Raw genomic sequence first — 15,670 nt, 5'->3', positions numbered from 1 at the left:
TTTACCTTAGGGTTCATTCTTGGTGTTTTACAGTCTATGCCTTTTGTGAAATCTATAAATGATGTGCACCCCCCCTTATAGTACCGAGGAGTTTCTCTGTCCTTAAAATCATCTGAGCTCTATTCCTTCCTTCCTCTCCCAACCCCTAACAACCACTGCTTTTTTTAATGTCCCCATAGTTTTGACTTTCCAGAATGTCTGCCACTGAATGCCAGAGCCACTCACTGGGAGTAGCCTGAGCTCCTGAATGACTGGATTTGGTCAGGATGTGTCATGGACAGGCCACTGGGAGCACCTTGCTCCAGGTCAATTTAACAGTTATTTAGAAAGTCTGGCAAGGGGGCGCCTGGGTGTCTCAATCAGTTAAACATCTGACTCTTGGTTTCAGCTCAGATCATGATCTCAGGGTTGTGAGATTGAGCCCCGTGGCGGGCTCCATGCTCAGGGTGGAGTCGGCTTGTCCCTCTCCCTCCTCTTTCCCTATCCCTGTTCATCGGTGTGTACATGCTTGCTCTCTCTCTCTCTCTCTCTCTCAAATAAATAAATAAAATCTTAAAAAAAAATTCTCTCTGCCAGCCCCCCCCCCCGCTCTCTCTCTTTAAAAAAAAGTCTAGAATGTCCAGCAAGGAGGGGACATGTTATCCATGATATTGTGTAGGAAAACTAGCTTACGATAATCAGTAAAATTAGTTGACTTTTTTTCTGTTTTTTGTTAACATATAATGTATTATTGGTTTCAGTGGTACAGGCCTGTGATTCATCAATTTTAGACAATTCACAGCGCTCACCATAGCACATAACCTCCCCAGGGTCCATCACCCAGCCACCCCATCCCTCCCAGCCCCCTCCACTCCAGCAACCGTCAGTTTGTTTCCTGAGATTAAGAGTCTCTTATGGTTTGTCTCCCTTTCTGGTTTCATCTTGTTTCATTTTTCCCTCCCTTCCCCTATGATCCTCTGTCTTGTTTCTCAAATTTCTCATATCAGTGAGATCACATAATTGCCTTTCTCTGATTGACTTATTTCGCTTAGCATAATACCCTCTAGTTCCATCCACATCATTGCAAATGGCAAGATTTCAATTTTTTGATGGCTGCATAATATTCCATTGTATATATATACCACATCTTCTTTATCCATTCATCTGTCGATGGAAATCTGGGCTCTTTCCATAGTTTAGCTATTGTGGACATTGCTGCTATAAATATTAGGGCGCACATGCCCCTTCGGGTCACTACATTTGTATCTTAGGGGTAAATACCCAGTAGTGAAATTGCTGGGTCGTAGGGTAGCTCTATTTTCAACTTTTTGAGGAACCTCCATACTGTTTTCCAAAGTGGCTGCACCAGCTTACATTCCCACCAACAGTGTAAGAGGGTTCCCCTTTTGGGGCACCTGGGTGGCTCAGTCGTTAAACGTCTGCCTTTGGCTCAGGTCGTGGATGTGTCTTGGGATTGAGCCCAGCATCGGGCTCCCTGCTCAGCGGGAAGCCTGCTTCTCCCTCTCCCACTCTCCTTGCTTGTGTTCCTACTGTCGCTGTCTCGCTCTCTGTCAAATAAATGAAATCTTAAAAAAAAAAAAGAGGGTTCCCCTTTCTCCACATCCTCTCCAACATCTGTCGTTTCCCGACTTGTTAATTTTAGCCATTCTGACTGGTGTGAGGTGGTAACTCATTGAGGTTTTGATTTGGATTTCCCTGATGCCGAGCGATGTTGAGCACTTTTTCATGTGTCTGTTGGCCATTTGGATGTCTTCTTTGAAAAATGTCTGTTCATGTCTTCTGCCTATTTCTTGACTGGATTACTTGTTCTTTGGGTGTTGACCTCTATAAATTCTTATAGATTTTGGATACTAGCCCTTTATCTGATAAGTCATATGCAAATACCTTCTCCCATTCTGTTGGTTGTCTTTTGGTGTCAAAAGCTTTTTATCTTGATGAAGTGTCAATAGTTCATTTTTGCCCTTGCTTCCCTTGCCTTTGGCGATGTTTCTAGGAAGAAGTTGCTGCAGCTGAGATCAAAGAGGTTGCTGCCTGTGTTCTCCTCAAGGATTTTGATGGGTTCCTGTCTCACATTGAGGTCTTTCATCCATTTTGAGTCTATTTTTGTGTGTGGTGTAAGGACATGGTCCAGTTTCATTCTTCTGCAAATGGTGATTTGTTGAAGAGACTGTCGTTTTTCCACTGGACATTCTTTCCTGATTTGTCAAAGATTAGTTGACCATAGAGTTGAGGGTCCATTTCTGGGCTCTCTATCCTGTTCCATTGATCTATGTGTCTGTTTTTGTGCCAGTACCAAACTGTCTTGATGATTACAGCTTTGTAATAGAGCTTGAAGTCCGGAATTGTGATGCCACTGGCTTTGCTTTTCTTTTTCAACATTCCTCTGGCTATTCGGGGTCTTTTCTGGTTCCAAACAAATTTTAGGATTATTTGTTTCAGTTCTGTGAAAAATGTTGATGGCATTTTGATAGGGATTGCATTAAATGTGTAGATTGCTCTAGGTAGCATAGACATTTTCATAATATTTTTTCTTCTAATCCATGAGCATGGAGTGTTTTTCCATTTCTTTGTGTCTTCCTCAATTTTTTTTGATAAGTCTGGCCAGGGGTTTATTGATCTTATTAATTCTTTCAGAGAACAAGCTCCTAGTTTCTTTGACCTGTTCTACTGTTCTTTTGGTTTCTATTTCATTGATTTCTGCTCTGATCTTTATTATTTCTCTTCTCCTGCTGGGTTTAGGCTTTATTTGCTGTTCTTTCTCCAGCTCCTTTAGGTGTAGGGTTAGGTTGTGTATTTGAGAACTTTCTTATTTCTTGAGAAAGGCTTGTACTGCTATATACTGTCCTCTTAGGACCGCCTTTGCTGCATCCCAAAGATTTTGAACAGTTGTGTTTTCATTTTCATTTGTTTCCATGAATTTTTTAAATTCTTCTTTAATTTCCTTGTTGACCCATTCATTCTTCAGTAGGATGCTCTTTAGCCTCCATGTATTTGAGTTCCTTCCGACTTTCCTCTTGTTATTGAGTTCTCATTTCAAAGCATTGTGGTCCGAAAATATGCAGGCAATGATCCCAATCTTTTGGTACTGGTTGAGACCTGATTTGTGACCCAGGATGTGATCTATTCTGGAGAATATTCCATGTGCCCAAGAGAAGAAGGTATATTCTGTTGCTTTGGGATGGAATGTTCTGAATATATCTATGAAGTCCATCTGGTCGAGTGTGTCATTTAAAGCCTTTATTTCCTTGTTGATCTTTTGCTTAGATGATCTGTCCATTTCACTGAGGGGGGGTGTTAAAGTCTCCTACTATTATTGTATTGTTGTCTATGTGTTGCTTTGATTTTGTTATTAATTGCCTTATATAATTGGCTGCTCCCATGTTAGGGCATAGATATTTACAATTATTAGATCTTCTTGTTGGATAGACCCCTTAGTAGGATATAGTGTCCTTCCTCATCTCTTATTATAGTCTTTGGTTTAAAATCTAATTTGTCTGATATCAGGATTGCCACCCAGCTTTCTTTTGAGGTCCATTAGCATGGTAAATGGTTTTCCACCCCCTCATTTGAAATCTGGAGGTGTATTTGAGTCTAAAATGAGTCTCTTGCAGGCAGCATATTGATGGGTCTTGTTTTTTTATCCAGTCTGATACCCTGTGTCTTTTGATTCGGGCATTGAGCCCATTTACATTCAGAGTAACTATTGAAAGATATGAATTTCATGCCACTGTATTGTCTGTAAGGTGACTGTTACTGTATATTATCTCTGTTCCTTTCTGGTCTATGTTATTTTTAGGCTCTCTCTTTGCTTAGAGGACCCTTTCAGTATTTCTTGTATGGCTGGTTTGGTGTTCGCAAATTCTTTTTTTTTTTTTTTTACTTTATTATGTTAAGTTAGTCCCCATATAATACATCATTAGTTTTTGATGTAGAGATCCACGATTCATTGTTTTCGTATAACACCCAGTGCTCCATGCAGTACCTACCCTCCTTAACCCATCACCGGGCTAACCCATCCCTCCACCCCTCTCCCCTCTAAAACCTTCAGATTGTTTCTCAGAGTCCAGAGTCTCTCATGGTTCATCTCTCCCTCCGATTTCCTCCCTTCAATTTTCCCTCCTTCTCCTAATGTCCTCCATGCTATTCCTTATGTTCCATAAATAAGTGAAACCATATGATAATTGACTTTCTCTGCTTGACTTATTTCACTTAGCATAATCTCCTCCAGTCCCATCCATGTTGATGTAAAAGTTGGGTATTCATCCTTTCTGATGGCTGAGTAATATTCCCTTGTATATATGGACCACATCTTCTTTATCCATTCATCTGTTGAAGGGCATCTCAGCTCTTTCCACAATTTGGCTATTGCGGACATTGTTGCTATGAACAAGGGGTGTATATGGCCCTTCTTTTCACTACATCTGTGTCTTTGGGGTAAATACCCAGGAGTGCAATTGCTGGGTCATAGGGTAGCTCTATCTTTAATATTTTGAGGCACTTCCACACTGTTTTCCAAAGTGGCTGTAATGGGGCACCTGGGTGGCTCAGTCATCAAGCATCTGCCTTTGGTTCAGTTCATGATCCCAGGGGCCTGGGATCGAGCCCCGCATCAGGCTCCCTGCTCAGCGGGAAGCCTGCTTCTCCCTCTCCCCCTGCCCCTGCTTGTGTTCCCCCTCTCATTGTGTCTCTCTCTGTCAAAATAAATAAAAAATCTTAAAAAAAAAAAGAAAGAAAAAAATTTTTTTAAAAAGTGGCTGTACCAACTTGCATTCCCACCAACAGTGTAAGAAGGTTCCCCTTTCTCCACCCCTCTCCAACATTTGTTGTTTCTTGCCTTGTCTTTTTTTGCCATTCTAACTGGTGTATCTCAATGTGGTTTTGATTTGAATTTCCTTGATGGCTAATGATGATGAACATTGTTTCATGTGTCTGTTAGCCATTTGTGTGTCTTCTTCAGAGAAGTGTCTTTTCGTGTCTTCTGCCCATTTTTTGACTTATTATTTGTTTTTGGGGGGTCGAGTTTGAAGAAGTTCTTTATAGATCTTGGATACCAGCCCTTTATCTGTAGTGTCATTTGCAAATATCTTTTCCCATTCTGAGGGTTTCCTCTTTGTTTTGTTGATTGTTTCCTTTGCTGTGCAGAAGCTTTTTATCTTGATGAAGTCCCAAAAGTTCATTTTTGCTTTTGTTTCACTAGCTTTGGAGATGTATCTTGAAAGAAGTTGCTGTGGCTGATGTCAAAGAGGTTACTGCCTATGTTCTCCTCTAGGATTTTGATGGATTCCTGTCTCACATTAAGGTCTTTCATCCATTTTGAGTTTATCTTTGTGTATGGTGAATGGTCGAGTTTTATTCTTCTGTATATAGCTGTCCAATTTTCCCAGCACCATTTAATGAAGAGACTCTCTTTTTGGCATTGCATAGCTTTTCCTGCTTTGTTGAAGATTATTTGACCATAGAGTTGAGGGTCCATATCTGGGCTCTCTATTCTGTTCCATTGGTCTATATGTTTGTTTTTGTGCCAGTACCATGGTGTCTTGGTGATCACTGCTTTGTAATATAGCTTGAAATCGGGCAACGCGATGTCCCCAGCTTGTTTTTCTTTTTCAACATTTCCTCAGTGATTTGGGGTCTTTTCTGATTCCATATAAATTTTAGGATTGTTTGTTCCAGCACTTTGAAAAGTGTCATTGGAATTTTGATCGGGATGGCATTGAAAGTATAGATTGCTCTGAGTAACATAGACATTTTAACAATGTTTATTCTTCCGCCATGAGCATGTAATGTTTTTCCATCTTTTTGTGTCTTCTTCAATTTCTTTCATGAGTGTTCTATAGTTCCTAGAGTATAGATCCTTTACCTCTTTGGTTAGGTTTATTACGAGGTATCTTACGGTTTTGGTGTTATTGTAAATGGAATCATTTCTCTAATTTCTCTTTCTACAGTTGCATTGTTAGTGTATAAGAAAGCAACTGATTTCTGTACATTGATTTTGTATCCTGCCACATTACCAAATTGCTGTATCAGTTCTAGTAATTTGGGGGTGGAGTCTTTTGGGTTTCCACATAAAGTATCATGTCATCTGCGAAGAGAGAGCATTTGACTTCTTCTTTGCCAATTTGAATACCTTTTATTTCTTTTTGTTGCCTGATTGCTGTTGCTAGGACTTCTAGTACTATGTTGAACAATAGTGGTGAGAGTGAGCATCCTTGTCGTGTTCCTGATCTTAAGGGGAAGGCTCTCAGCTTTTCCCCACTGAGGATGATATTTGCTGTGGGTTTTTCGTAGATGGATTTTATGAACTTGAGGAATGTTCCCTCTATCCCTATACTCTGAAGAATTTTAATCAGGAAAGGATGCTGTATTTTGTCAAATGCTTTTTCTGCATCAGTTGAGAAGACCATATGGTTCTTCTCTCTCCTTTTATTAATGTGTTCTATCACATTGATTGATTTGCGAATGTTGAACCATCCTGGCATCCTGGGGAAATATCCCACTTGGTAGTGGAGGATGATCCTTTTAATGTATTGTTGGATCCTATTGGCTAGGATTTTGTTGAGGATTTTGGAATCCATATTCATCAGGGATATCGGTCTGAAATTCTCCTTTTTGATGGGGTCTTTGCCTGGTTTGGGGATTAAGGTAATGCTGGCCTCAAAGAATGAGTCTGGAAGCTTTCCTTCTGTTTCTATTTTTTGAAACAGCTTCAGGACAATAGGTATTATTTCTTCTTTGAATGTTTGGCAGAATTCTCCAGGAATCCATCAGGCCCTGGACTCTTGTTTTTTGGGAGGTTTTGGATCACTGCTTCAATCTCACTACTTGTTATTGGCCTATTCCGGTGGTCAATTTCTTCCTGTTTCAGTCTTGGGCGTTTATAAATTTCCAGGAAGTCATCCATTTCATCCAGGTTGCTCAGCTTACTGGCATATAGTTGTTGATAATAATTTCTTTTTTTTTTTTTAGATTTTATTCATTTATTTGACAGAGAGATAGAGCCAGAGAGCACAAGTGGAGGGAACAGCAGAGGGAGAGGGAGAAGTAGGCTCCCCACCGAGCAGAGAGCCTGATGTGGGGCTTGATCCCAGGACCCTGGGATCATGACCCGAGCCTAAGGCAGATGCTTAACCATCTGAGCCACCCGGGTGACCCGTTGATAATAATTTCTAATAATTGTTTCTATTTCCCTGGTGTTAGTCGTGATCTCTCCCCTTTCATTCATAATTTTATTAATTTGAGTCCTTTCTCTTTTCTTTTGGATAAGTCTGGCCAGTGGTTTATCGATCTTATTAATTCTTTCAAAGAACCAGCTTCTAGTTTCGTTGATCTGATCTACTGTGTTTCTGGTTTCTAATTCATTGATCTCTGCTCTAATCTTAATTATTTCTCTTCTAATGTGTAGCTTAGGCATCGTTTGTTTCTTTTTCTCTAGTTCTTTAAGGTGTAGAGTTAGCTGGTGAATTCAGGATGTTTCTATTTTTTTGAGTGAGGCTTGGATGGCTATGTATTTTCCCCCTTAGGACCACCTTTGCAGGATCCCATAGGTTTTGGACCAAGGTGTTTTCATTCTCACTGGTTTCCATGAATTATTTAAGTTCTTCTTTGATTTCCTGGTTGACCCAAACATTCTTGAGTAGAGTGGTCTTTAGCTTCCAAGTGTTTGAATTTCTGCCAAATTTTTTCTTGTGATTGAGTTCCAGTTTTAAAACATGGTCTGAGAATATGCCGGGAATAATCTCAGTCTTTTGGTACCAGTTGAGAGCTGATTTGTGACCTGGTATGTGGTCTATTTTCAAGAAAGTTCCATGAGCACTCGAGAAGAATGAGTATTCTGTTGTTTCAGGATGGAATGTTCTGTATATATCTATGAGGCCCATCTGGTCCACTGTTTCATTCAAAGCTCTTGTTTCTTTGTTGATTTTTGGCTTAGATGATCTGTCTATTGCTGAGAGTGGAGTATTGAGGGCTCCTACAATTAATGTATTGTTATCAATATGGCTCTTTATTTTGGTTAACAGTTGGCTTATGTAGATGGCTGCTCCTATGTTGGAGGCATAGATATTTACAATTATTAGATCTTCTTGTTAGATAGACCCTTTAAGAATGATATAGTGTTGGGCGCCTGGGTGGCTCAGTTGGTTAAGCGACTGCCTTCGGCTCAGGTCATGATCCTGGAGTCCCGGGATTGAGTCCCACGTCGGGCTCCCTGCTCAGCGGGGAGTCTGCTTCTCCCTCTGACCCTCTTCCCTCTCGTGCTCTCTATCTCTCATTCTCTCTCTCTCTCAGATAAATAAATAAAATCTTTAAAAAAAAAAAAAGAATGATATAGTGTTCTTCTATGTCTCTAACTGCAGTCTTTAGTTTAAAATCTAATTTGTCTGATATAAGAATTGCTACCCCAGCTTTCTTTTGAGGTCTGTTGGCATGGAAGATGGATCTCCATCCCTTCACTTTCAGTCTGGATGGTGTTCGCAAATTCTTTTAGTTTTTGTTTGTCCTGGAAGCTTTTTATCTCTCCTATTTTCAATGACAGCCTAGCTGGATATAGTATTTTGGCTGCATATTTTTCTCATCTAGTGCTCTGAATATATCATGCCATCCCTTTCTGGCCTGCCAGTTCTGTGGATAGGTCTGCTGCCAATCCAATGTGTCTACAATTGTAGGTTACAGACCTCTTGTCCTGATCTGCTTTCAGGATTTTCTCTTTGTCTCTGAGATTTGTGCATTTTACTATTAGATGTCAGGGTGTTGACCTATTTTTATTGATTTTGAGGGGGGTTCTCTGTGCCTCCTGGATTTTGATGCCTGTTTCCTTCCCCAAATTAGGGAAGTTCTCCACTATAATTTGCTCCAATATACCTTCTGCCCCCCTCTCTCTTTCTTCTTCTTTGGGATCCCAATTATTCTAATATTGTTTCCTCTTATGGTATCACTTATCTCTCGAATTCTGCCCTCGTGATCCAGTAGTTGTTTATCTCTCTTTTTCTCCTCTTCTTTATTCTCCATCATTTGGTCTTCTATATCACTAATTCTCTCTTCTGTTTCATTTATCCTAGCAGTTAGAGCCTCCATTTTTTACTGCACCTCATTAATAACTTTTTTAACTTTTTTTTATTATTATTAATAGGCTTTTTGATTTCGACTTGGTTAGCTTTTAGTTCTTTTATTACTCCAGAAGGGGATTCTCTAGTATCTTCTATGCTTTTTTCAAGCCCAGCTAGTATCTTTATAGTCGTCATTCTGAACTCTAGTTCTGACATCTTACTGCTGTCCGTATTGATTAGGTCTCTGGCAGTCGGTACTGCCTCTTGTTCTTTTTTTGAGGTGAATTTTTCTGTTTTGTCATTTTGTCCAGAGAAGAATAGATGAATGAGAGAACAAAATGCTAAAAGGGTAACAACAACCCCAGTGAAATATACACTAAACAAGTCAGAAGAGACCTGAAACTGGTGAGAAAAGAAAGGGGAGGAAAGAAAAAGAAATTGATCAGGCTGGTGAATAGAACAGAGCCACACACTAGATTTGGGGTGTATTTTGGTCTGTTAGAAGAAATTGCCTCCCAAAATTTTAAAGAAAGAAAAACATATATATACAAAAATAAGGGTAAATACGATGAAGGGATGGAATATGACTGTAAAGATGAAACTTTAAAATGATTTTTTAAAAAGGAATTAATAAGTTGGTTGAAAAAAAGAAAGAAAACAATTTTTTTTTAAAAAAAGGGAGAGAATGTGATCAGGCAGGACACTAGAACAAAGCCATACACTAGAGATTTAGGGTATATTTTGGTCTATTAGAAGAAACTTTATCCAAAAATTTTAAAGAAAGAAAAACAACATATATACAAAAAATAAGTTTAAATGCAATGAAGGGATATAATATGACTGTAAAAATGAAAATTTAAAAAGATTTTTAAAAAGGGATTGATGTTGGTTGAAAAAGGAAAGAAGAAAATTTCAAAAAAAATAGAAAAAGAAAAAATAAAGAAAATTTAAAAAATTAACTTTGAAAGACTAAGAATCATGGGGAAAAAAGCCATGAATTCTATGTGCTGTATTCCCCTAGCGCTGGAGTTCTGCCATTCTCATTGATCGGTAAACTTGGTCTTGGCTGGCTATTCTTGCTGATCTTCTGAGGGAGCGGCCTGTTGCCATGGTTCTCAGATGCCTTTGCTGGAGGTGGAATTGCCCCGTCTTTGCCCGTCCAGGCTAAGTAATCCGCTCAGGTTTGCTCTCAGGAGCTTTTGTTCCCTGCAAGCTTTCCATACAGCTTTAGAGGATGAGTGTGAAAATGGCAGCCTCCCAATCTCCACCCCGGAGGAGCCGAGAACTCTGGGCCCCGCTCCTCACTGCGCACCAAGAGAAAACCAGTCAGTCACTCCCATCTCCCCGGTCTCCGGCCGCACTCTGTGCTCACCTGGCCTGTGACCGAGCGTTTCTATCTCTGGCACCCGACTCAGGGTGGAGTCTCCAAACCCAGCAGATCCCTGCAGTGCGCTTCCACGCCGCTCCTCCCAGGGGAGGAAGGGGAGTCTCCCCGGATCTGCCGCTTGTTGGGTCCCTGCTGGAGGAGCAGTGGCCCGACCGTGTCGTCGATCACAGTTTATGGCAACCCCAAGCTGAGAGCCCGCTCCTCGGCTCTGTCTCTGCAGCCGGCTTCCCCGCTCCGATACCTGGGAGCTCTGCCGCACTCAGGCACCCCGGTCTTCCTGTGACCCTGAGAGTCCTGAGACCACACTGTCCCAGCGAGGGTTCCACCCCTCACTTAGCCACTGGAGTGACGTCCCTCAGCAGAGCTGACTTCTAAAAGTTCCGATTTTGTGCTCTGCTGCTCTATCACTCGCCAGAAGCGGCCAACGGAGGCCCCTCCCCCACTGTCTATCCTCCCGAATATCGCCTTGGATTCACTTCTCTGCACGTCCTACCTTCCAGAAAGTGGTTGCTTTTCTGTCCATAGAATTGCTGATATTCTTTTCTTCAATCTCCTGTTGAGTTTATAGGTGTTCAGAATGGTTTGATCCCTATCTAGCTGAATTCCTGGGACCAGACGAAATCCAGGTCTCCTACTCCTCTGCCATCTTGCCCCTCAGCAGTTGACTTTTATATCCATTTCATTGTCATTTTTAAATCCTCCACAAACAGGCCCCCATTCATTCTCCATACCCTGTGGGAACACTCCCCCCACACCACCATCCACCTCCAGCATATCATGGAGCATCTCCCCTGCCCTGGCCAAGTGTATTGCACTGAGATATTCTAATAATAAGCCATTATTTTTTAATCTGCTGAGATAATAAAAAAATAAGTAGAAAAATGGAGAGACATATATGTATTTTGGAGGTAAAGGAAGAAGATCAGGGACTCAGAAATGGCTTCTGCAACCAAATGGAATAGATTACTACTTGGTCTTATCTCTGAGCAGTATATTTTCCAAAAATACACAGCCCAACAACTGAATAATGGCTTTTAAAGAATTACTTTTAATTGAATTTTTAACACATAAGAATAGGCAATGTGCAGCAATTTTTTTTTTTTTTTGAGAGAGAGAGAGAGGCAGGGGAGGGTCAAAGGGAGAGGGAGAGAGGGAATCCTAAACAGGCTCCACACCCAGCATGGAGCCAAACGTGGAGCCCAGTGTGGGGCTCAGTCTCCCAACCGTGAGATCATGACCTGAGCCAAAATCAAGAGTCGGAGGCTCAGCTGACTGAGGGCCCAGGCACACTATTGTGTGCAGCTATTCTTAAATCCTGTTTTCCTCTCTCTTCAGTGTCTCTCCCCTCTTTGGTCTTTACTCAAATGTCTCTTTCTCAGTGAGAAGAGTATCATTTTTAGATTTTTCCAAGTCTCAATAGAAGAGAGCTGGTTTTACATATTTGCTTCAGTCTTAAATGTTGCAACATCCCATGTCTGGAAGCCAGATTACATAGGGGTGAGGAGTAAATGGAAGGTTAAAAAGTGAACAGTCACCCTCCAAAGTCTGGTGATAGTTGTTCCATATGTTGGTCAACAGAACCTAAATGTGTTATTTTCTGGAATGTGTTCTCTAGAATAACTGAGGACAATACATGTTTATATCAAAACTCAGAGAACTGTCTGACCAGACCCTGGAGAGTCCTTCCACTAGGAATGCTCACCTCCTAGACACCTCACACTTTCTCCCTCACCCCCTTCAGATCTGGGCTAAAACATTATGCCCTCAGTGAGTCTTTTCCAATCCACCTGCTTTGTGTTGGTCTGAGCCTGTCAATAGTGATGGTGTCTGCTAGCAATGCCTGGGGCACTCACTGGGCCTGTACCACTTGTATTGATCCCCCACAGACACATTCTAACTGGAGCTTATGTTGTGGCTAGACCAGGCCTGTGGTTCTTGTTATGATTGCAAGAAGCACCTCAGCAACAACCATCAGGGAACATCACAACATAAGGTTCATTACTCACAAGTCCTGGAGGGTATATTGCATGCTGGGGGCCACACTTGGAGGTAGCCAGTAGAGAGAGATTGAGTTCTGGCCTGGGGTTTCTGCCTTTTTTGGAGTTGAGGGTGAGGTTTCTAGGGTTTCCTGGGTTCACTCTTTAGTGGTGAATTGAAAACATAACAGTGGCAATTAGGACACCAGGAGGGAAAAGCAGGGTCCCTCAAGCAATTATCTTCCTTTCTGTGGCCTCAGGCTGATGCTGAATTTATCTACATGCCTTGGCTTGTGCTATCAAACCTCCCCAAGAGGTACGCCAGTAATAGGGGAATGTTGGCTGGGATCAAAGTGGTGGTAGATAAGCCGCAACATATGACATACCAATTCGACTACATGAAGAAGAGGTAGGAAAATGTTTCTAGAGTGACTTTTGGGTACAATAGTCCAGTGAAAAAGCTTCCGTGGTTTTCTAAGGGAAATTTCATAATAACAATCACCAGATGTGGGGCTATGTTAGCCAGAGTGGTCAGAAATTAAATAAGACAATTTGGTTGCTGATACCTTCTGGACTCTATCTCCATGGTCTAGTCTCTAAGAAAAGGCAGCACTGAGGAAAGAATGTGGTTCTCTCTGTGCAATGCCTGGTGCTTATTCTGTCTCCGGATTCAAAGCTTCAGGCTGGGTGAGATGAGCTTCCAAATGAAGTAAAGCAGTGCAGTGTGGCTGGCCCCTGGAAAGGTCGCATGAGAAGCTTCTGTAACCTCTCCCAGCTCTGTATTGACAAGGAGCCCACCTGGATCCCAAGAGTGCAGAATCAGGTGAGAGATAGGTGGTTGTGTTAGTGTCCTAGGGCTGCTGGAACCAAGTGCCACAATCCAGTCAGCTCAGATCAACAGAAAGGTATTCCTCACAGTTCTGGAGGCTAGAAGTCCAAGATCAAGATGTTGGTAGGGCCAAGCTCTCTCTGAAGACTCTAGGGGAGGATCCTTCCTTGCCTCCTCCTAGCTTCTGGATATTGCTTATAACCCTTGAGTTTCTTGGCTTGTAGATGCATCACTCCAACCTCCATCTCCACGTGGTTTTCTCCCTGTCTGCATCCAAATTTCCTTCTTAAAATCACATTGTTAGACCACCTGTTGTGGCCCAAGTCCGCCAGGTAAACAAAGACACTGTTATCAGATAGGATATGCCAGTGGTTTAAAGATCATCTCCCAGGAGCAAAGGGCAAAGGCCAGATCCTTCTTCCAGTAAGGTTAATCCTTTGTTGTACAGTTTCGTTCTGTAAACAGACTTTCCACACGGTGGAAGAGATGACCACCAACAGCCCCAAATTGAACTGCAGTAGACAAAACTTCTTTCTTTTTGTGTCCAAACTTCAATTCTAGAGAAGTTATATAATTGGCCCTGCTTGGATCACACAGTCACTTTTCGAGCCAACTACTGTTGCCAAACAAATGGAATACCATGATTGACCAGGTTGGGTTTTTGTGTCCATGTCTATGGCTATTGATTGAAGGTCTAGAACCAGAAAAAAAGACGGAAATGGTCAGGACTCCATCAATAAATGCCACCTTACCAACTGTTGTCCCCACTTCCAACTTAGGACCAACCGCAGAAGGCCAAATATGTTCCCCTAACGATCACATAGGATGCCCACTTCTGGTCTGCCCACCCCCAGCTTCCCTGCACCGATAACTTCCAGTCAGAGCACACCCTTTCCTGTCATTGAGTCTCTGCCAAACACAAGTAATGGTAGCTGATTCCTTGGCTATAGCATGCTCTGGGTTAGAAAGGGACCCTGGAGCAAGGGCTGGCCTTCTTCAGCTCTGGAAATCAGAGCATCAGGCCAAATCTTTACCTCAGGCTTTTGCTTCTGTTGCCTGCCCTACCCCCAGGGATATGCAGTTACTTTCAGCTAGTGACAAACCTCACTTCTCTCTCTTCCTCTGAGGAACATAAAGTCAGAATGTGAGTGTTTGAGAATAACTGGACTACGGGGTGACTGAATCTGCTGTAATTTTTAAGAAAACCTTTTATTCTTTTTTTTTTTTAAGTAGTCTCCATGCCCAATGTGGACCTTGAACCCACAACCCTGAGATCAAGAGTTGCATGCTCCACCGACTGAGCCAGCCAGGTGCCCCAAGAAAAGCTTGTATTCTTAATCTTCAATAGCAGCAACTTCCTTTTGACACAGCTCTGAAAAAAAGCTTCTCTGCCTTGTGCATTCATTTCCTGTACAGTGGTTTTCAAACTTTTTCACTAAGAAATTCCTAATCATGGAAGAGAAAAAGCTAATCACTCCCTTCCCCTGGGGAAGGGGAGGTGAGGAAATAATAAATATATTAGTAATAATTGCAGAAACAACAGCAACCCTGTATTATGCATTTACTATGCACCAAGTTAATGCTAAGGACTTTGCCTACATTTTCTCATTTAATCTGCGCAGCAAACATGGTTTCCTGGACTGGTTGCTACAGAAGTTGTTGTTCAGAGTTCTATTTTTGTATAAGGTCTGGCCATTGCCCTTTTGAATTCAGTCTCTCAAGTTGTTACCGGTGGAAGAGTCTGTGTTGTGTGGATAGAGGTCTCTGTTCTTAGATTCCCCAAGAAAGACTTATGTGAGGATCCGTGAGAATAAAGACAAGCAGAAGGAAAGTAGCAAGCACAGAGCAGTTTATTAAGCACAGTATACTCTCAAGAAGGGAGAGCGGGCAGGCCCAGAGTAGGCAATTTCACCACAGTTAGGGGTGTCTTTTCTTTCTATGTTTGCAGAGGTAATGGGTCATAGTTAGGGAGATCTCCCACTGAGGATGTTTCCAATCATCTAAGGGACTCCAACTGGTTTAGGAGGGGGAGTTTTTGGCCCTACAATGTTCTTGCCTGAATTGTCATGGCCATCTTCCTCCAGGGAGCGTGGGATGGGGGAGTGGGAGGGGTGAAACCGCAATGTAAATATATTACAATGAAGCTATGGGTTACCCTGGGGCAGAGGTTGAAGAAGAGAGTGTTAAAAGCCACAATCAGAAAGGGAGCCAAACCTTGAGAGACTCTTGACTCCAGAAAACAAACCGAGGGTTGTGGAAGGGGAGGTGGGTGGGGGGATGGGGTAAGTGAATGATGGGTATTAAGGAGGGCACATGATGTGATGAGCATTGCGTGTTATACGCAACTAATAAATCATTGAACACAACACCAAAAACTAATGATATACTATATGTTGGCTAATTGAATTTAAATTAAAAAAAAAAAGCCACAGTC

General features: G+C 41.9%; 1 protein-coding gene across 1 annotated transcript in view; it reads left to right on the top strand.

Moving 5' to 3' along the window:
* LOC114220269 (secretoglobin family 1D member 2-like) overlaps positions 1 to 15,670 on the top strand; it is a 36,194-nt gene that overhangs the window by 19,308 nt on the left and 1,216 nt on the right. The window lies entirely within an intron of this gene.

This window comes from Eumetopias jubatus, unplaced genomic scaffold (genome assembly GCF_037043125.1).
Source record: "Eumetopias jubatus isolate StellerSeaLion01/CBP00866 unplaced genomic scaffold, mEumJub1_p1.0 scaffold_13, whole genome shotgun sequence".
Classification (NCBI taxonomy): Eukaryota; Metazoa; Chordata; class Mammalia; order Carnivora; family Otariidae; genus Eumetopias; species Eumetopias jubatus.
Note: the sequence above shows the minus strand (reverse complement) of the source record. Positions and strands in the feature narration are given on the sequence as shown.